The sequence below is a fragment of the Artibeus jamaicensis genome, unplaced genomic scaffold, assembly GCF_021234435.1.
Source record: "Artibeus jamaicensis isolate MK-2021 breed Jamaican fruit bat unplaced genomic scaffold, CSHL_Jam_final contig_3126, whole genome shotgun sequence".
Taxonomy (NCBI): Eukaryota; Metazoa; Chordata; class Mammalia; order Chiroptera; family Phyllostomidae; genus Artibeus; species Artibeus jamaicensis.
In genome coordinates, this window is record NW_026521723.1 from 1346329 (window position 1) to 1370150 (window position 23822).

The following is a 23822-nucleotide window of genomic DNA, read 5'->3' on the forward strand; positions in this document are numbered from 1 at the left end:
AACCAGCGTTTTGAACTCTGTATGTTTTCGATTGCTTATCCTCATTTCATTTAGGTTTTTTCCTGGAGTTTTGATCTGTTCTTTCATTTGGGCCCTGTTTCTTTGTCTCCTCATTTTGACAGCCTCCCTGTGTTTGTTTCTATGTATTACATAGAGATACTATGACTCCCTATCTTGGTAGCATGGCCTAATATAGTAGGTGTCCTGCAGGGTCAAGTACCACAGCCTCCCCTATCACCAAAACTGGGTGCTTGAGGTGCACCCTTCCTGTGAACTAAGTACTCCCTCCTCTTAGAGGTGAGTCTTGATTTCTGTTGGCAGGTCCATGGGAGGTATTTACCTGGGTTAGTCAGTTGTAAGGACTGGATGTGATCACTGACCACCAACATCTGCCCTCTGTGGAGAATCAGCTGTGTAGGGACAGGTTGATAAGGTTCCTATCTGGGCTGTAGCTGTCCACTGGGTATATAGGTTCTGGGGCTTTCCAGGTTGCAGGCCAAGGTCAGCCCGCACCTGTATTTTGCCCAGGCTTGCTCTGCCTGTGCTATAAAGCAATCTGAGATGGCTGCTATTTCAGATTTGTGCTAGGTTTAGAGAGTCTCAGGCAAAGCAAGCTATTAATCCAGGGTGGTTGTTGCTAGTGCCAGGTCTGGGGCTATTTAGACAGAGGTATGAGGGCAGGGGGCTCACTGAGGCTGGCTGTGGCTTGTTTCATAAGATTTAGGAAGTTGTGAAGAATGAGCCAAGAGCAGACATTCATATGGGAAAGTAGCTTGAGTGGACCTTTAAGTTGGGTGGAATAGAATCTCTGGGGTTCTCCAGGGCAGGTCAAACAGTATTAGTCAGTTAGATGGAGTCTCAGATATGGTACCTGCCTGCTGTCTCTGTGGCTCTGTGGAGGGAGGGTTCAGAAAAGGCACAATGACCTCTGTTCATCTTGATGATAGACACTTCAGTTTCTTCCTGTGTACCACTGGTGCCTTTTAAGCTTCTATTTAGGAAGAACTTCTTGGGACTCCAGAAGTTCCTTCCATCAACTCAATCCCTATTGATTTTTGCCACTCAAAAGTTTTGGGAACTTATCTTCCTGCCACTGGAATCCTGGGCTGGGGGAACGGGGATAGCTGAGATTCCTCACTCCCAAGATTTCCCTCCCAAAATTTTATTCACAACACATGGGTGTGGCACCAGCTATTCTGTGTCTCTGCCCCTCCTACCAGTCTGGATAGATATGGTCTTTTTAATTCTGTGGTTGTCAGACTTCAATTCAACTCAATTTCTGATGGTTGTTCTATATTTTAGTTGTAATTGTGATGTCGTTGTATGAGGAGGCAAACCATGTCTGTCTACTCCACCATCTATAAAATATATTACTTTTATGCACTTCCTTAAAAATTGATATTTAAACATTGTAAAAGCTGACAGATTAAAATTATTCTGAGAAATTATGGAAGAATTCAGACCATATCATTTTTTTTACAGAGCAGGAAGCAATAGGCCTTCCCTTACATGCCATCTACCCATGGTTCCAAAAGAAAAATTCTGAATTGTGCTTATGCTTATGAACTGTGTTCATAAAATTGCAAACATTTTACAAGTATAACTTGCTTTATATTAATGCAGCAGGACAGAGCCACAAAATGTAATATGTCCTGTATAAAGACTTTCTTTCCATAATTGCACAGGAAACTATTTCTTTTTATCATGTTGCCTGTGGGTGAGTCAGTTTGAGCAGATATGTTAAAGTTTTTTTAGCACATTGAAATATATTTTTTCAAATAATTATTAAAAATACAGATAAATTTTGAAAAGTAAAAAGATAATTTATTAAAATTTTTCTATAACAAATGACCCTGCAGACTATGTGCAATATTAAATACCAAGACAACTAAATGACTTTTTAATTGTTATAAATCATTATGAAATATGCATCAAATATTTACTCATCAACAATTGATGAAATGCTACAGTTAGGTGCTGTGCTAGATGAAAAAGATATAATAGTAATCAAGAAAAATGGGCTTTAACATAATGGTACCTTTTGTATACCTGAGAACTTATAAAAATAATTTACAATAGGTACCTGCTGCTAATAACTCTATACTCCTGTTTTTATTAATATTCACTGTAAACCTTCAACTAGTCTTGGGAAGACAGTTGTCTGTGATAAAAGGGACTATGATGTAAGTGATAGAATGAGTTAGAGTTTAAAGAATTCAAGGTTCTGATAAACACCATTGGCAAGTTATGAAAAGAAAAAATCCACTGAAATTCAAAGCAAGAGCAATAAAATTCTTGTTTGAATTGTAAAGGAGAGACCAGGAAGCCCATAATACTGATCTATAAAGAAAGAGATACAATGCTAATATGCCACTTGATGCTTTAGGAAAACACAGCTATATGGTCGTACTAATGAAAACACAGTTTTCTGGTACTCAGCTTTTAAATAGATTACAGACAAGCTTATAAAATTGTTAAGTGGTTATGGGAGAAAATATAAATGCTAGTGTAAAGTTATCATTGATGAGGCTGGTAGGTAGAAGTCAATGAGAAAAGATATTGGACTGCACTGAGAGAGGTATCAAAAAGACCATCTATAAACTGATGGAACAAGAGAGGTAATTTAAGGATGTTGTTCAAGGTCACAGAGGTTACCTCTATTTAGATGGAGGAATGAAGATGGGCCAGGACAGAATTAAAGCCCCCTACCATAGCAAGAAGTTAGTAGACAGTGTCCAGAGTTAATAAGCCAAAAGTTAATATATTAATAATAGTACAGTTTTTGAGAGAGGGTAAAAACCACATCCAGAGGTGACTAAACATTACTGTTTCTAAAATGTGGAAATGATTTGGGATGGATATAAAAGTTTTTTGTTTTACCATAGACCTATATGTATTATCAGTGACACTTATTTAAGAATAAAGCAGAATCTTTTGTTTTACATAAGACTGTAAGTTCCCCCAGTAAGAAATACTTGAATTTTGATTCTTTGCTTGCTTGAAAACCATTTGTTGAGAATATACTTCATGCAAGAATGGACTCTATTTAAAAGAAAATAAGATTTTTTGAGGATGATGATTCATACTGAGTATACTTGGCTAAGATGAATTTTGGTCCAAAAATTAATTTTGGATATGTGAATACGCATCTGCATCTATATCTATATTGATACCTATAATCTATATATATGTGTCTGAGAATGTGGAAACTGAAATGAGTAGAATCATAATCAAAGTATACATTTAAGTTTTCGTGGTCATGAATATAATTTTTTAATATTCCAGGAAATAATTTTATAGTACCAAACTTTATTCCTGATTTTTGCACATGGTTTGTAATACCATGATAATGATTGCCAGTCAACATCCAGTCCTTTCTAACTCTGTCTGTAACCTTGACCTAATATTAAAGAAATCTGACCCCTGAAAACCTGTTAAGAAAATGCACTTGTCTACCATGTGTGGTACATATTTCCCTGACTGAGAGATTATATTTTGTGAGTATTTTACTTGCTGGGGGAAAAAAAAGAACTACTGAAGCATTCTGGTGAGGTAGCAATGTAATATCTGTAAAGAAAATGTTCCCAATTTAAAAACTCTTCAAATCTTGGAAAATTGTTTGAAATAATTGTTCATCTGAGATCATTTGTTTTTTTAAAATTATACTTGCAACATAAAACACATTATTTCAGTATCTGTTATAGACATATTTGTTTAAAAGCATATAGGCAGTAAGTAGTCTTGCTACATAAAGCAGGTACCAGAAAAACAAAATTCTAGGAGATGGTAATGGCAACAATTTTGTTACAACAGCTGCCTCATACAGGAAATCTTGCCTTCAGAATTTGCTTCCCTGTGATGTTTAAGGGAAAGAGCATGGGCTTTTCTGTTAGTTGGCAAAAGTAGAACAGTCATCCAGGGACATAAATTGTCTCAGTCTATTCATCTGCAAAATATAGAAGTACTATTGTCATTCACTGAATCACTAACAACATTGTTGAACACCCAATAATAACTGTTAACATGCACTAGGTACTTACTCTCTGGCAGCTTTGGTATTAAGTGCTTGTATGTGAATCTCACTTGATTCTCTCAACTATTAGAATCCACATTTTAAATAGGAGGACATTGAGGGTTAAAGCGGCCCTAATTCTTAGTTGGGTTAAGTGGACAAGAAATTAAAACATGTCTCTCTGATTTCAAAGCTCTTGTACTTAAAATGCTACCCTAAATTACTCACTTTATGAGAACTTAAGTGTTGTCACAGTTCAAATACATGGTTAGTAGCTTTCATAGCTGTGTCCTGGACCCTGGGGCTGGGGCTCACAGCTACTATAGGACATTCACAGTCCACATGTGTTCAAAGCAAAGTTTGTAGATTGGGTAACATTCCACACATACATGAACTATGGTATTTCAATGGTAAACAGATGACATCTGATTAATAAAAAAGCCAATTCAGCCAAATAACTATTATAGACATGTTTATTGTTTTCTATATAACAATTTCAAAATGCACAATTTATATCATTATGGAGAGTTGAAGTTCTATTCATGTTAACCAGGGATCATTACACTCAGTCCTGTACAACCCTAGCAGTGCCGTTCCCATAGACCCCATGGAGTGTTGTAATGTGCAAGCTGTAGCACTATCTGAGCCCAGATTTGAAGTCTGGAATTCAGTGTTTGATCAAAATAAACCTTGATGAGAAATGAAACAGGATCTTTCATTGTATTGCATTCATTTATACTACTAAAAAGTTGCCTCTAATGATACATAGGTAAGATTATTTGATTATGAGTAACAGAAAAAAATAACGGTGATGGACAAGATAGAAGTCTATTTCTAGGACTGGTTGTTGCTTCACGGCATCAAGGACCACACTTCTTTCTTGTTTCTTCGCCATACTCAGCAGGTGGCATTCTACCGCAGGACTGCCAAGCCTCTAGCCATCATGTCCACAGTCCAAACTGTAGGAAAGAGGAAAGGGTTTAAAGGGTATATGTCTCTCTAAGGATGCATTTTGGAAGCCCTTTCCTCTATATCTCATTGGGCCAAACTTAACTACATGACACAAGGGAGGTTCTGTGTATTCTAGCTAAAACTTACTTGAGTAAGTACGTGGGAGGGGAAAAAGGGAGAATGGATACTGGGAAAGAATAGCAGTCTTTGCTAAAACATATTGGTTTCAGGTCATATTCCTTTCCTTTCATTCTAAAAGTAAGTCTAGGAACTATCTCCCAGCACTTAATATTCTACCTCAATTTTTAAGCTTTGTTCACCTATACTAGTTGTTAGTCACACGATTCAGTAATAAAATTGCTATGGTTTCTGTTAACATTAAACCCAATAATATATGTGGGTACCACATTGGGATACCATATAACTGTTTTTTAAGACTTTATTTATTTTTAGAAAGAGGGAGAGAGGGAGAAAGAGAAACATCAATGTGTGGTTGCATCTTGCGTGCCCCCTACTGGGGACCTGGCCTGCAATGCAGGCATGTGCCCTGACTGGGTGGGAATCAAATTGGCAACCCCTTCAGTCCACAGTCCAGCACTCAACCCACTGAGCCACCAAAACCAGCCAGGGCCCTTGCAACTGGTTTTAAGTGTATGGTACTATTTTATAGATGCAAGGAAAATCAGGGAATATGTAAATATGTCTGGTTGAGAATGACATTTCCCTTTCTCTTCTTTGGACTTTTCAGAAAAGAACCATCAATTTTCATGTTTCCTGTATGAATTTGGTAACACCGCCATAACAAAATATCACAGACTGGGTGGATTAAATAATAGAAATTTATTTTTCTCATGACTATAGAGGCTAGAAATTTGAGATGAAGGTGTTGGCAAGGCTGATTTCTTCTGAGACCTCTCCTTGTCTTACAGATGGCCATCTCTGCTCTTTGTTTGAACAGCATCATATTGAATTAGGGACCTTCCTAATGACCTCATTTTAACTTAATTTCCTCTTTAATGACCCTATCTCAAATATAGTCACATTCTGAGGTACAGGGAGGCAGGACTTCAACATATAATTTGGTGGGACACAATTCAGCCCCTGACATTGTCCCTCTTTCTCCCACAGAGAATTGCCTGTGCATACTTGTGGCTTCTCCAAACTTCACAGCATCCTATTTTGCCTGCTACTCCCCTGGCTTTTCTTACACAGACATTTGCTGATTCTTCTTTTCTCTGATTGACCTACTCCTACTTTCTATGGGCACTTTTCTCCAACCTCCCCCTGTGGCTTCAGACTCCAGGGATTCTAATGGACAGCTCAAGGGCAACATGCCCAGAACTCAACCCTTGATATCTTTTACCCTCAATCAACTCCTCCTCTGTCTCAACAACAGCAATTGCTATCACAGTTCAGAACCAAAACTGTGCAGTCATCCTTTATACTTCTTGTTTCCTCACACCTGCATCCAATACAGCAAAACGTGTCAGTTGGCTCTAAGTTGAAATGTAAATTCCAATTCCTAACTTTCCATGTTTCACATCTTCAAAAAACTATCATCTGGTTCCAAGCTGCCCTATTTCTTGTACATAAATTATAACCATTTCTTCCTAACTCATCTTCATGTTCTTATTTTGTGTTTTAATTCTCCCCAGCTCCCTACATTGATTAAAGACATAATTCTGAGTAGTGGTGATGTTATACAAATGTGTAAAAAGACATTGATCTACACACTAAGGTTTTTCCCATTTTGCTTTATGTAAATTTCTAAATCAATTTCAAAGAATTCAGAGAACACAAATATGCTTCAGTTCATTTCTTGTCCTTGCTCCAAGCTTTTCAGTGGCAAAATATCATACTCTGAATGCTCTACAAGTTCTCTATTACATGTCTAGTTAAGCCCTCCCACTTCATTTGTCACTTTCTGTCACTTACCCCATCCTGTTCATGTGGCCTTCTTAATATTTTCTGAATGCACTAAGTTGGTTTTTGCTGAGGGTCTTTTCCTCATTCTTCTTTTAAAATAATTTACTTTTTAAATATTTCAATTGCAGTTTACTTTCTGTATTATTTTGCATCAGTTTGAGTTGTACAGCATAGTAGTTAGACAATCATATACTTTACAAATTGGTCTTCCTGATAACTTTCTTACTCACCTGGCACCATGCATAGTTAGACAAGGTTGTTGACTATATTCCCTATGATGTACTTATTTTGCTGTGACTAGTCTGTAACTACCTATCTGTACTTCATAATCCCTCCACCTCTTCCACCCAGTGCCCCAACCCCACTTTCTTCTGATTTCACCAGTCTGGTCTCTTTGTCTGTTTCATTTTTGTTTGTTTCTATTGTTCTTCAGAATCCACATTTAAGCAAAATCATATGGTATTTATTTGTTTTTCTCTTTGACTTATTTCACTGGGCATAATACCCTCTAGGTCCACCAATGCTGTCACAAATGGTGAGATTTCCTTTATTTAATGGACATCCAACACTCTTGTTATTAAATTATGGTGTCTTCACTTTTTTTAAGTATCACTTCTTTAGCAAAAGCCCTGCCTGGTTTGCACTTTACCAAATAGTATCCACTCTCTCACCTCCTCATTATTCTATACCTTCTTTCACTGCTTTCTTTTCCTTCACCAAATGATCATTTCTGAACTGTCTATATTCCCAAATAATGTATTTTTTGATCTAGCCCAATGCTTAGTACATTGTTAATATCCAATATGCATTTGTGAAATTACTTTGAAATTTTAGAAATTACTTTGATCACAATTTTGAGACCATTACCAAATAAATTTTAGAGTTTGAGATGCCTTCTTTTTGGCTTCAATTCTCCATTTTGGTTTGTATGCAGAGCTCTAGCTTTAATGAAACCTACTTTTAATTCTTAATAATTTAGACAGTTAAACTTTAACTTTACCAAATTTGTTTAAAAATTTCTCTTGTTACGTACAATCAGAGAGATAAAGCTCATAGGTGTATTCATGCTTCTTTTCTAAATCTTTATATTTAAATTGAGTCCCATTACTTAAAAGACATTTTTCAATGGAAGGTTATGCAAATGTATAATTGTCTTCACTTTATTTAAACAATATGGATCCCAAAATATAGCCTATGATGTTTTTTGCAATATTAAGATATTTGTGGAAAGCTCCCCATTTGTAAAAATAACACTCTGAAGACTTTTGTAAAACAAAGGAGAGTTTTATGATGTGAATAATTGGTCTCTGAGTATCAGTACTTCACTAATCTTAAGAAAAATTTCAATTTTCTTGATCCTTTTTATATGTAAAAAATTCTTCTAATATAATGATAATAAAAATGAAATGATCACAGAGTAATTATATCACAGGGTCATTATAAGATGAAAGAAAATGATAATAAGAGAATAGTTTGTAAAGCACAATACTTTTAAAATGCTAGACATTGTCCTTTACATCAAAGCAAGAAATATTTGAGAGTCTATGATTTGAAACACAGGGGCCAAACATAAAAATAAATAATTATTTTAATTCTAAAATACAAAAACCATTTTGGAACTAAATGTTACAAAAACTTTCGCAAACAGAAGTTAAGTGTTCTGATAAATATAATTGGGACACCCTGACAATAAAATCAGTTTTATAATCACTTGTTTTTTTCTAAGTTTTAATTTAATTGATTTTCTAGAAACTTAACTTTGGCATCATATTCTTAAGTTTTATTTCTCTATTGAGAAATTAAAAATGAGTGCCTATCTTTCTAGTTCTTAAGAAATGTATTTTAAGGTGTTATTAGAGTATGGAAAAATTAACTAAAAGATCCCAAATAGAAATATCTTTCCCAAATAAAAATATCTTAATTACTTACCTATATAACTATGTTTCTCCCCAGCCTACAAATACAAATAAAGTTATACTTTCTTTACTCAAATAATAATGGCACAAGGCCCCATGTACTTCCTTGCTATAAATTACTACTACATAGAAGCTCCATCATGTATTTCTGAGAATTTTCCCAATATCCTGCTTCATGTGACACCAGAACAAGATGGTCAGATTCTTTGACTCAGGCCTCTTTCTGGCCACCAGTCAGACATGCATGTTGCTGAGGACAATTGTGAACTATGAGTTCTGCTGGGCAAGCTGATTTGTACCGCTGATGCCACTTCTGCCTCTTTCCCATCTTAGATGGGGTTCAAAGGTCAATCTAGACTACACTCCCTGCTGTCTTAGATGTTCGCTGCTCAAAGTCAACCCCTGCGCTGCTCTACTGTGACTACTGAGGGCCACCTCACTACTGACCTGATGCTGGTCAAGAGTGAAAACTCACTGCCTCTGCTCACTAACATCCGATTCAACATGGCCAGAAGAATGTTATGGCACACCAAGAATCCTTCCAGGCCTTTCCAGTCTGAATTCTGTGAGGGTTAATCTCATGTATCACCTTGACTGGGCTAAGAGTTGCTCAGATAGATGATAAAACTTTATTTCTTAGTACGTCTGTGACAATGTTTCTAGAAAAGATTTCTATTAGAATCAATAGACTGAGTAAAAAGCATCTGCCTTCACCAAAGTGGGCACAGCACCATCCAATCCATTGAGAATCAAATAGAACAAAAAGGCAGAGGGAGGGTGAAATCTCTCACTCTCTTACTGAATTGAGGCAGCCATCTTGTGCCCTTGGACATCAGAGCTCTTGTTCTTTGGTCTTAGGATGCCAGGACTTAATCAGTGATCCCCCTCTGCTCCTTCTCTGGCCTTTTGCTTCAGACTGTGAGTTATACCATTGGCTTCCATGGTCCTCAGCCCTTTCAATCAGACTAAATTATACTACCAGTTTTCCTTGTTTGCTAGCTTGCAGAGGGAAAATCATGGGATTTCTCAACCACCATGACTGCATGAGCCAATTCCTATGATTAATATCCTCTTCATCTGTCTGTTATCTATCTATCTATCTATCTATCTATCTATCTATCTATCTATCATCTATCATCTATCTATCTAATCTATTCATCTATCCATCCATCCATTTATCCATCCATCTATTCACCTCCTATTAGTTCTGTTTTTTCTGGAAAACTATGACTAATAAAGAGCTCATGTACCTTTGGCTCCAAGCCCTAGGAAAGAGTTCCTTCTCTTCATTAGTTAAAATTCTTGCCCCATAGTCTATTCCAGGATTAATCCAACCTGAAATAATAGACAATGGATATATCCTTACACTTCAGAGAATAATTCCAGCTTCACTCACGAGGACACAGACTTGACCCATAACTCTGATGGACCATTACAAATTAACCTGAGACTGATAAATTTCTTGAAATTGAACTGTTCAGTCTTTCTTATGATAACTTTGTTACTTTATTAAAACCAGGCTAGTACTAGATATTTTGAAAACTTTTAAAGTTTGTGCTGAATGACTATTCAGGCTGAATAGAGTTAATGAATCTTAGCAATAAAATTCATTTTATTAAAGGCTACAACTAACTAAGTACCTAACATTTTATAGTGTACCTAACATTCTTTATAATTTAACTATAGGCAAACTCATATATCTGTTAATTTCCATATATATATATGTGTGTGTGTGGTGTATATACATATATATATTTTTTTCTGCTCTTCAGAATAGACTGGTTATAACTTAGTGGTCACATCAGACATGTCTTCAATAGTAATACATTTTAATTTGCAGATTTCCCAAGTAAAAGATAACTTATAAGCATACATGTTCAGAAATATTGGGGTCTATTTGATATGTGGTTATATATGTAATATATATTCTTTACAGGTTAGTACTTTTATGGGAGATAAGGAATTCACCTGGAAACAAATCTTGCACTCAAGTGCTCTTTGTTCTTATTACTCTGCTATTAAATAATAGCCTAAGTATCTAAGAATATTATGTAATAAAACTTACTGGACTTGATTCTGTTCTCAGATGTTCGAATTCATATTGACTTTAACTCTTTTAAACAGAACATCTATTATATTATTATTAATGTACCTGTTCATGCACAAATCAGGGTAAGTAATTATGCAGAGTATTAGCACAGTTGTGCACAGTGATTTAAAGTGAATTCTGGATAACTGAGAATTTACAAGGAAATGAAAATAAATTGATACGCAATCATCTACCACAAAGAATGTTCTTTTATCTCACTGTGCACTTCTTTAAGCTAAATTTAGGGTCATAATGTAGGTCCAAATATTTTCAAAGAAATTTGAAAATCCCCACACTTCATAATGTACTTTTGTATCTGAGAGTCTGTCTAGTTCGGAGTGGAATCTCAATTATAATTTATATTTGGAGTTAGGCAACATATCTTGGTATGCAGTTCTAGTTTAATGTATTTATTTGCAAATTACAGTGAGTCTCCTAACAAATTACTTGTCCACACCTACAGATCATAAACACATTTGAATATCTCCTGATCTTAGAACAGGGTCCAGTGAAATCTAAAGCACAGATATTGCGGTGAGATCTTTAGAGGACTTGCTAAGGGACAAAGAGTCTCATTATACCCTCCAGATTTGATGACATAACCTAAATTGTAGGGGGTCAGTGATTCCCATCTTTCGAATTACAGATGAAATAGACTCACAACCACGGTTAGTGCCAGGCTCATTGCCATGCACCTACTACAGGGTGGGGCCAGGATTCCAATCCTGACACTCTATTTTCAGAGCCCACTCTCTCATGTATGGAAGGCACTACCTCTCATGTAAAGGGGAGTGATCCTCTAGAGAGAGAGAGGGTAGCGGGGAAAGAAGGAAGAATCCTGCAGGAGCAAAGTCCTGCAGAATGAGAAGAGAGGGCTGGGATCAGTGTGTAAGTGGAAGGATTTAATCCTTAGAAATGAGAAACATCTATTTGATGGACTTTACATGAAAGGAAGGTGTTCACCTTTGTAGGGGCTCCCTTCTAATTTTGTTTTTCTATTTTCTGAGTGGAATAAGAGACAAGAGTGAAGTAGAGAGGACTAGTGTTGAAGGTTAACAAGAGAGGAGAGTTGTGAAATGTGCAAAATAATGACCTCATTTTCTCATTTCCCACCACAAATCTTGAAAAGGATTTCAACCAAATCAGATGGCTTTTAAATTTAGGACCGTGGCTACTTCTTACCACAGGGCTTGAATGACAACCATCTGTGATGTGGTTACTTCTTTAGTTAGTGATCCAGGAATTCTCTTCTTCATGAGGCTTGAGCTCCTTTATATGGCTGAATTTCAACAAAGTTGAGGAATGTCTTTTTTCTAAAAATCTTATTGAGGTCATGTGGGAATTAAAACAAGCTTTCAAGGTGCCAAAGGAATAAATTGAAGCATTCCCTGTGCCTCGTTAAAACAAAATACCACAATTGAAAAAGAATGAACCTTTAAACCCAACTGTCTGAGACCTCACCCCAGGAAGTTTTATTTTCCTACAGATTAAGCATGTCTTTTTATTTCCTTGGAAAGAGATCCGCTTGTAAAAGTGTTTTATGTACGGTTTAAGTGCCATTACTTCGGTGTCACAGAAAAGTGTGCATTGCTGAGTGAATGTTTTCAGCGTCTTTCCTTCTTACTCCCTATCAAGACATGTCTTTAGCTCCTGCTCCATTAATGTCCAAGATACTTAAATATATAAACATACTCGCTATGAATTTGTTTAAAATTTGTCAATAATGCAATCAGTCTTTCTGCTACTCATATGTTCAGCTGTAGCTAAACATCCTTGAGCTAGGTAGGCTCTTTCTAGGTCAATGTACATTTTGAGAAAATATAAGGTACCAAAGGTTGTCTTAACTTTTCTGGATGACTAACTATACTTAACCATTGACTAGTTTTCTCAAAGATGTTCTAAAAGCCCTTTGATTCTTTTTATGTCTATGAGGAATTTTTAGCAAAACCAATTAAGCAGCACATACTTATGAACCTAGATACAAAAGTGGTATATCGGCACTCTCCTGACTTCCCTCCATTGTATCCACTGCCAAAGTCACTATATGCAGCTTGATTATTGGAGGCCAATCACTGACTTCAACTTTCTTCTGTAGTGTCTCTTGTTAATTTCCTGTCAGTGGCATTCTCATAGCTGAGCTTTTGCTCTTTCCCCTAACATCTCTACTTTTGAGAATAACTTTGTTTTCACATTTCTCTGCTGACATAGTCAAATGTATACATCAGTGATAGTGACACAATAAATTTAAAAAAATTACTTCACAAATGGTAAAAATGATGAAAATTTTATAGCTATTGCTGTAGAAAGACATACACAATGTTAAGAGATAAAAGCAGATTATTAAAAATATATAGAATATAATCCCATTTTGTATAAAAAATATCTATCTCCCAGTAAATACTTTGAAAGGATTAGAATCAGAATGCAAACTGATTATGTCTGGTAGCATGGTGATAATCCAAATCCCTTTGAATTTTATTCATCAACAAAGGTACTTAGCTTGTGTAATATAAAACATGGAGATGGGACAAGGAGTAGTTTTCTTTTATTTTCGTGCGGCCCTTCACCTGGTAGAATTTTAAGTCCCCCATGGATCTGGGTGAAAGGTGCGTTTTAACACCTGATTATTCTGTTTATTTAATTTAGTGTGGTGGTTATGCACCATCTCTGTAGACAAATGCAAGTCACCTGAACTTAACTATTCCTCGGTTTCCAGGCTTACAAAATATGGTAATAATAATGTCCAGTCAAAAGGTTTATTGGAGAATTTAATAAATGTGAAAAGCTTAGAACAATGACCTAAACGCTATAACTTTTTTGTTTTTCTTTATTCTTATGTATTTAATCCCAACAACATGATAAATAATAGAGTTGAACCTGAAACTAGGACAAAGAAGAGCATAGAATCGACACTTGTTTGCAGTTGAAAGGGAAGGAAAGACAAAGAAATAGGTTATAATGGGTGTGCTGATTGACATAATATTTATAACATTATTGGAATGCTTAAGGCTTAAGAGGGGCATGTAACCTAAAGTAAAAGTCTTCTTCAAATACATGACATCATGAAAAAAGATGAATCACTTCAGGAAGGAAAAGTTTCAATTAAATGAGCTAGAATCCAAAGCCAGAGGATAACAATACTGGTTTAAAACTTTTCTATCTTCAATCCAACACGCTGTGAACTTGAACTTCCAATTCTGCTTTAAATACCTCAGTTCTTTTGTTCTTTTATCTACTTCTAGTATTCCATGTAATGGAGAAATTAATTGTTCTCTGTCATCTAGGAGCTATAAAGAAATTATAATAATATTTGATTAAAAAACACTGAAAGCTCATTTGTAAAATCTCCTTTGGGAATGAAATGATTAATACTTGAATAAATAACTTTATAAGCCAAAGGAAAAAAGGCAAATCTTAGACAAGAGTTAATCTATAAATGCTACAGACTGGCTTTTATTGTTCACTTATTAGACTTTAAAAATTTTAGATTGAAACCTTGAAATGAAAATGAGATAGAGAAGGCACAACTAATGTCTGTATGCACTGAGATAACATTTAATGGTTTAATTAAGATGCAGATCAATGCTAGATATAAAACCTTACTATTCTGGGGCTAACAAATGTGTTAAGAAGATTGTGTTTTCATTTTGAGAAAATAGATACAAATAAAGAAAATCCTAGTTGATAAAAAGTGGCATTGCCAGAGTGGTAAATTATCTGCAGTATGTACAATAATCCTTTTTTGTAACTTCACATTTTTCTTGTAGTTCATATTTAGTACACCTTTGGTGTGTTTTATAGTTTCAGATACAGGAAAATAAAGTAAGCTTTAGGGACTTTCCTTTGAATCTAATTAGATACAAATTATTTTAGTCATAGAGATGTGCTAAAACATCCCTTAACTTAAAAAAATCTTTATTATGATAAAACATAATATAAAATTTATCATCTAACCCTTTATAAGTGTACAGTTCAGTGACATTAAATTTTTCATATTGCACAGCCATCACCACCATCCCTCTCCAGAACTCTTTGCATCCCGCAAAAATGAAGCTCTCTACTCATTAAATAATACCTCTTCACTTCCTCCTTTCCCTTGACTTTTAAATAAAGTGTATTCTAAGTATTTTTTTAAAAATCTGAACTGCAATTTATTATATGTGCAACATACTAAATGGTGATTGAATTCTCAAACTAGTCCACCAAGCCTATTTATATGTTAGCTAACAAGATTTATAACTTGATTAACTAGGCAAATAGGATCAGAAATCATAACAGACAGTAGGCTGAACTTTGTGGTCAATGAGTAATATTTATATAAAATATTATTGGTTATAAGATAATCCTTAAGCAAAATTTGAAAATGGAAAAAGGTTTTTTGGTATCTGCCATGCCTTTTATTGTATTTTTCTCTTATATTGTAGTGCTTTTCTCTCCAACTCCTAGACTCTTACTTCCCTGGTACTATCCTAAGCTCAAGACAGGTCTGTGTCATTCCTTGAGAGTGTCACATTTTCCAAGTACCATCTTCTTTTTGCACATTTTGGTTGGAAATTTTCAAAACTGAAGTTGGGGGTGTTTTATGTTAAAACAGGTTTTGAAGGATACCTGCAAAGAACATTCAAATAATTTTTCATATTCTAGAACCCATGAGAATTCAGAAGTCGTATTACATCACCAGACCCCATCACATCATACAAAATATTAAGTGAAGTGCATTTATTAGTACTAGAGATGAGACTCATTACAGTGTGGTTATTTTCAGTCATTTTATAGACGCTAACTGTGTGACTCACAGAGAAGTTGTTCTGTCACTAAACTTAAAACACATTAAATTACGTTTGCTACAGCTGAGTCATGGTTATTGAACTTTATAAATTCCCTCTAGTCAGAATCTCAGTTTGCATTCTCTACCTATTATGCTTTCCACATTGGATACTTCTTAGAAACTTTAACCTGACACGGGGTGGTGGGGTCAAAGTTTAAGTAGTAAATTTGGGAGAAGGAAGTGTGGCGCGGATTCCTAGTCAGGGGGTCATTTCTCTGTTTAATGGCTGGTTTACATGATCCTCATCTTACTGGTGACCATTGGCTTCTCATATATCCTGTCAGGAAAAGAAGTCAAATTGTTCTATAGGCCAGTAGTCATCCAAATACTATTTTGTTTCCTATATTAAGGTATCATATTCATAATTTTCTGGGTAAATGTCAACCTTTCTAGTTTGGGGCCTCACCCAGCTATAATTAGACAATCTCTTACCTGTGAAGTTTGGTTTGCTGAAAACTGACAACCATTTACTTGTGTGGTGGAAACTCTTGCTTTCTGGTAAAGTTTCGATTGTGATAGTTTGACCTGGGATCTCTGCCAGCATGTAAACTTTTGGAGGGGTAATGAAGAAAAGGGAAAGTTTCCCTTTGATCTTTAAATGTTGATGATCTGTGTGATTCTCAGTGTTCCCTCAGCCCGCAGGACAGTGGTGGTTGGAATAGACTCATAGGAAAAGAAGCTTTAGTTTCGCATTCCATTTAGTTCCACTTGCCTGTGTTGAGCTCTTCTCCTCTGGCAGGAGAGCCACTGCAAGTTCTTGTTTGAAGGCCATCCCTCAATTGAACGTGACCATTTCTTGCTGGCTGAAACATTTCAGCAAATTCCTGTTCTAGAAAGAATCATGCGACTGATTTTACAGCATACTTTGTCTGGTAATTAAAATAACCACAAGTATTGTGGTCACAAATCTGTTCCATTTATTATAGTATACTACTTTAATAATATTTCGGTGCTCAAAGCTTCTTCCTATAGTGCCTATTAGGCTGAAGCAAAAATATTTACTCTCATACATGAAGAATAGTATCCCTTAAGGGTTAGAAGACTAAAAGACATTTTTCAGTAGCACTAACTCCCTTCTTCTTATTCTTTTATTTTATCATGGCTGAACTTGGTTTAAAATTGTACAGCTTCATGTCAGTAATACTTACTAGAATAATGCCAAGTAAAGTTACCCTTTTCAGCTCAAAAACATCACCATGGGATAAAACTGAGTAGGGGTTAAAGAAACCACACAAAAGTAAATCAGAACATACATTTATATGGAGGAAATAATATTTTTATTGACTAGCCTACAGCAGCAGTAATGTTCAGAAATGGGAAAATGCCATCCTAAGGAAAATAGACAAATAATACAAGTCAGCTTGAAGGTCCAAATACTTGTAATTAATAAGTTTATCAATGTTATAAAGCCTTTTTATTGAAAGAGAGGCTATTATCTCTTCATACACTAAGCCTGGTCTATATAAACGAAAGGAAATGAAATTATGTAATGAAGTTAAGACTTATATAGCTTTATTTTATATATACTTGGTTTCTATATATATTTGGTTATAGGTAGTTCTACATGGAATTATCTTGTATTTATCTCAACTAATGATGAATATAGGCAAAGTCTTTGGCCTTAGATGATGACTGTACCTACCCAGGCCTAAAGATAAAAGATGATCTTTTTTGACCGTTCAATTATGCTGTCTTAATAACAGTCACTCAGTGGATTTATGTTTAGAAAAGATGGGTTAATTGAAGGAATAAAAACCATTAGATTAAAATAATATGTTGCTACTACATCCTTTATCAGTAACTGGAAATATTATTTTGAGCTATTTAACATCTTTAGCAGTGACCCATTCTATGAATGTTCTGGAATGTTCAGGCAAAGCCTATAAAACTCTTGGCCAAAAAAGTTCTACATTTAAGTCTGAGAATGGCTGTACATATTGTTTTCATTCACCTGACAACTCACCAATTAATAATTTTATAAACTTTGGTTTATTTTCTGAAGTGACCAGAAGGGTTTATGGGCTCAGGGCATCACCAGAAATAAAGCCAGTACTTATTCACAGTGAATTGCAGACACAGTTGCCAGAGTTTAGGGCACATGGAATAGTATTTGTTTGCCAAAAGGTACCTGAAAGTTTCCTCCTTTCTTTTCTAGTCCCTTTTCTTTCTTTATGTTACCAGTTCTGTTTGACCTTACCTGTTGTGCCCCAACCCAAGAAGTCCATTTACTTTTTGAGACCAATGCTCCAAAACCCTATTTGTTCCAAAACTCCACAGTCATATTTATGACCACACAAAAAGCCTCTCACTAATATATATATTGCCTTTCAAAGACCAATCTTATGCTTTATTATGCAATATGCTCAATCCTCATTAAAGGCAGAGTAAGTGGATGGTTCAGAGATCTCTGGCCCACATAATGTTTGTGGTTGGCGTGGAGATGACCTTAGAAATCAGCCTGCAGTTTTCAAGTTGTTTTATTAATTAAACAAGCTGGAAAAGAGAGGACACTGTGGCCAAAGAGAGGACACCATGGCTACCGTCTAGATGATAACGTCAATTTATATTTAGTTCTCCTATGTTACACTTTACTTATAAGATACATTTCAAAAGTTACCACTGTTAATAGACATCATTTTACTCTAACATTGTTATATACTCTTACATGCTATATTGCATACAAAACTGAATTTACCCAGTATCAACTTTACTGATAGGAGTGCCTTACTTTTCTCTACTATAGCTATAGAAAAACAATCTTCTTTTCACTTCTGATTTTTCAATTTAAGTTGTGAATGGGCAAGAATATCCTCTTATAAATATCTCACCAACAGGATTTTCTACTTGCAAACGGGATTTTAAAAATTGCTAATGTGATATATAGCTGGAACACTAGCTCTTGACAAATATGTCCCATTTCCTACTGTTTTGAGATTACATCAGTAACCTTGGCTGATGGGAGTCACAAAGAAGCACTGAAAGAAACAAGTTTAAAATACTCAGGAGAATGCAGAAAGGTCTGAAGTTGAGTTAGGAAGGTCATATTATTAGCTGGACTGTAAGTTTCAGTTACTATTGAGATATTAGTGGGAGATTGCATTATCTACAAAAGCATTTCACTGACTTTCAAAGAGCAAAAAGACCTAAGGTAGGAGAACTAAACCGTGTGCATCCCAACCTCACCTGGTGGAGAAATGTGAGATTATAGAAGGGATACTGCAGAAGAGCAATAGTGCTGATGTGGCAGTTCTAAGATCTTGGTTATTAGCAAATTGGTTAAAGAATGCAAATCTGTATTGAGGGTTAGAGAATCACCAACTCTTGAAAATGTTCTCACTAATGCCATGCAGGAAGCATCAAGGGTTCAACTGGGCCAAGGCATTAAAATTTGCCATATGCATTTGGAAAACTAGGGATAAGATATCTTGTTTGTAATTCATATAATTTTTTTGAAAAGACTATTATGCCTCTTGCCATATTGAGTTTTGTAAAAATTGTTTAAATATTGTCTAGAGAAAGGAAAGCATGTAAATGTGTTACTTCTAGTTTCATTTTTTAATAATTTTAAAACTTTTATGTTTTTTAATTTTATTGCTTATACTCTGACAGTTGTCCCAATTTTTCCCTTTTGCCCCCCTCCTCCAGCCTGCCCCCACTTCCACAGTCAATCTCCACACTGTTGTTCATGTCCATGGGTCATGCATACATGTTCTTTGTCTGAATCCTTCACCAGATTCTTCTGACTTAACAGCAATTGTCAGTTGAAATGACCAGAATAAAAATACCCACTATTTTTTGAGTTTTTATTGTCATATGAAAAATTTTATATGTCTCTTTATTTTTATCCTGGGAATAACCTTTTTAATCAGGAGGGTATTATTATTATTTCTACTTAACAGAGGAAGAAACTAAAATAATTAACTTAAGCATTTTATGTAATGTAAATAACTAGCATAAGATTACATAGCCAGGACCAAATTCCTGGTCCTTTTTAACTTTTAGGGCCTCTCCAAAATTGTAATTCTCTGTGGTGTTGAATTTTATGCTAAACTGACTACATATATTTAGTCTCTTCTAAAAAAATTCTAGATAAAATGCCCAAAACTTAATATATGTCTGTACAGAACAAGGAAAATCAGACTTCAAAACTACAGACCTCTACCAGGTCTATGAGCATAGACCAAACATAAATGTACAATTTTTATTTTTGCACATTTATATTTTTGTCAGAACATTTATTTGATCCACAGTTATTGAATGTCCATTTTATGCCAGTTACTTTGCTAGAATCTGGGGATATAAAAATTTCTGACCTCAATGAGTTTACTGTCTACAAAAGAAAATAGAAAAAAGGAGCCAACAAAAAATTACAGACTGCTATAAGAACTATAAAGAAAACAAATGTGCTTATGATAGAAAATAACAGGGGAAAAGAACTAATTTAGGTAGTATGATCAGAGAAATTCACTCCTAAGAGTTTATTTAGCTGGACCTGAAGGTTAAGAAGAAAGTATTCAAGTGAAAAAACAAGAACAAAAACAGCCCCCCCACCCCCACAAATTCTAATAAACCTGATTCAGGAAGATGCTTGAAGTATTGGAAGAATCTGATGAAAATCACTGGAGTTGGAATATGATGAAGAGGTCTAAATTGATTATCACAATGGCAGGTTAAAAATGTACATAGTTAATTATTTCCACTTATGCTAAAGGATTTCAGGAGATAAGAAAATGTATTTGGTTATCAAAGGTGGTATAATTTTATAGGCTTACTTTCTAGATGGACAAAGATGATTTCTATAGGCCAAGAACCAGAGCTTGAAAGGGTAGAAGCTTATAGCTCTTTTCATTTTACTCTTGGAAAAGTGAAGCTTATTTATCTTCATTATAGATAATTGCTTATCGATTGGTGGGTTCCTCCAATGGCTCTATCCAGGTCACTGCATAGAGACCTCTCGATATATGAATAGATAATTGATACTGGGGATACTCAGGTGTTCCCATAGCCAGGAAATTTGTTAATTCTAGAATTTCTGAGAGTTTGGAACTCTATGTTTTATTTTCAACCCAGAATTTTTGCTCTGAATTTGAGGCTTGCTTATTCTATTATACTTTCTCCAGTAGACACACTTAAGATGTGCACTTGTGGTTCCAAATCTATGTTTTCAGCAAAATGCCGGCACTATCATTGTCTTTAATTCACTTCTAGACCTTATAGCTTGTGTCATTTTCCTTTTAACTATTTATTTATTTTATTTTATTTATTTATAAATCATTTTAATGTTTCAATTATAGTTGACATATGATATCACACTAGTTGCAGGTGTACAGCCCAGTGATTAGACATTATACATCCTGAAGGTCCTTTTAATTTTTAGATAATGTCTTCCACCAGATATTAGTTTTTCCAGTTCAAACTTCTAAAACTAGTTCCTACCTAAGGATCTGAAAAGCCTAATATTTGTATCACTGACTGGGGAACATTCACAATTTGGTGGGGGGGTCCTGGTTTTGGGGAGAAAGTTACACATGTTCTATGCAAACACTGCACATACTGGGAGGGTTTAAGTAAGATTTATAAACCCCAATACATACCTTACTAATTGAATGGGTTAAGAGAGGAATTTTAAGTTTATTTGTTTGTTATTTTTAATCAAGAGAAGAATGAAATCATTAATGATCTACTTTTGTTGGGGACTGCATTGATTGTGGATAGAGGTGGTTTGGGAGCATAAGAGAAAGAGATCAGCAACTAACTTCCCTCCCTCTCTGACAGACCGAGCACGATATCCAGTTAGGTAGTTCGGGGATATCTTGCCAGTACAAAGGGCCTCGGAAGTTATAGCTGTTAGGAGCAGAAATATGAAATCTGTGATGACCTCACCTAACAGTTAAGAGTTGGCTTCCGGTAGTGACAATGCCATTAATTTTCTGTATTTATGGAACAAGCCAGTTACCTGTCTTGGCTTCAGTTTCCTCATCTGTTAAATACATGATTTGCATCAAATTCTCTTTAGAGCACCTATGTATTACTTAATTCACCAAGTAATTAATGAATGTCTACAATGAGTGCTCAGTAGTCAACATAAAACTAAAGACACTTTGGGCAATTACTGATCAAAGGTCTAGTTTTCTTCATGTTTAAAACAAGTGTTACAAATAACTCCTATCTTACAGGGTTTAGAGAATAACTTATATACATGGAATACTCTATGAAAGTCATGGCACATGGATGCACTCAAGATATGTTAATTATGTTATGAGTGGAGACTGTACTCTTCTTGGAGCTTCTGAGGGATTACAGACAGTTGTAATACTGGGACAAATGGTAGGGCAAGGAAGAGGGGCTTTGGTTCTGAAGGCAGTTCATAGAACCGCAGCTCAGCAGTTGGCTGAAAGAAGCCTTTGATTTTGAACTCTGAGACTCAAGTTCTCATTCTTCTTTACCTTTTAGTCATGCATATGGTCTGTTCTACTATAGAGCTGGTGAAATTTTTTTCCCCAAACTGAGTGGTCGTTTTATAGTTTCCAATTTTTCTCAGGATAGAAACCCTTGATTAATGTCAACAATTTACATATCTCATCAGTACTAGTATTATTTTAGTATTTTTCATCAATTGGAAAAATATATAGTGACATATATGATGTCACAGGAATCTATTTACAATCAGTTTATATATTTAAACCCTGATATTATCTACAAACATTGAAAAATAGTATTGCATTATTTAGAACTCTCCAGAGCAACTAAACTAGTATTTATGCTACATATGGCTTACACACGGCTGTGGGGCTGGCTAGACCAACATTTGTGGGGCAGCTGGCAGGCTAGAAACTCCTGGAGAAGAGGCTGATGTTGCAATCTTGAGGCAGAATTTTTCAGGGAAACTTACCTTTGCTCTTAAAGCCTTTCATCTAACTGGATGAGGCCCACCCACATTACAGAGGCTAGTCTTTACTTAAAGTAAGCTTATTGTAGATGTTAGCCATCAGTACAAAATAGCTTCATTAAAAAACACATATATTAGTGTTTGATTAAATAACTAGATACTATAGCCCAGGTAAGTTGACACATAAAACTATCACAAGAACATATTTCTAAAAGATATTTTATTTATCTGTTCATTCATTCTACAAATGTATTTTGGCATGTATATGAATTGAAGAGGCTCTTTGGCATTCTAAGGATTAAGGAGCATAGATGGTATTTCATAGACTTAGATCAATGAAGATAGTGTGGTTCTTCAGGACCCACGACCTTTCTACCCTAGGGGCACAACAAGAACATTAGGCAAGTGGTCAATTGCTTTTTCCACAGAAGACTCTGATTTTGCTCATGTCAGAGTTGTTGGATATGCTTGGCTCACACTGTTACAATACCCAGCAGAATATAAGCAGGCTTCTTAGAACTCTGCACTTGTGATTTATGTATCCTGTTTATCTATTGAGTATTTTCCTAAAAACTCAGCTAGCAACATATAACTGCTCCAACTGGCTAACAAAGGCAACACAGAAAGAGTTATGAATTATTATTAAAGCATATTGATTTTTTGATGCTGACTGAGATTTAAAAGGAAGTAGTGAAGCCAAATCTTTGATTGGGAAAGGAGGGCCCTTATACAGATAGAGAAATATCTTTATAAAAATTTCTAGAAAAGATACCTACTTTTATAAAAATGTCTTTTCATTCAAAATGTAATTTCTCAATTCCCCTCTCTCTCTGCTTTTTATCTCTCCCCTTTTCAATTCTTTTGACCAAAACAATGTGAATTTTATGAGCTTTGGTCCAAGCAAATCAAAAGCAGCCAGGAAGAATTATTGCTGAACAAATATTTACCTAATCTGAGAAATCCCATATCACATATTACAGCTGTGGAAGTTGCATGGTCTGTCACTACAAATGGTTTGCAAGTGAGGGATCTGTTTTATAATTCTAGCCCTGCCTGAGCACTAACCAAATATATTGCCACTTATTTAATCATTTAAAAAGGCACCCAAATAAAGGAAATAAAATAATTATGTAAATAAAAACATCATTAAAGGAAAAGTTAAATTCTGGTGAGAAGATCTCTAAGGGAAAACTTGATTACTATTTGAGAAT

At 35.2% G+C, this 23822-nt stretch overlaps 1 long non-coding RNA gene across 2 annotated transcripts in view; it reads right to left on the reverse strand.

Annotated features, from left to right (window-relative positions):
* Window positions 1-4521: 4521 nt before the first annotated feature.
* Window positions 4522-23822, reverse strand: part of LOC119047317 (uncharacterized) — a 32833-nt gene continuing 13532 nt past the window's right edge. The window contains exon 4 of one of the 2 annotated variants that reach the window (XR_008391144.1): window positions 4522-4971. This is a non-coding gene — a long non-coding RNA (uncharacterized LOC119047317). Of the gene's footprint in view, window positions 4972-16440; window positions 16526-23822 lie in introns of those variants that run through there. The other variant, XR_005082124.2, reaches the window with a different exon arrangement.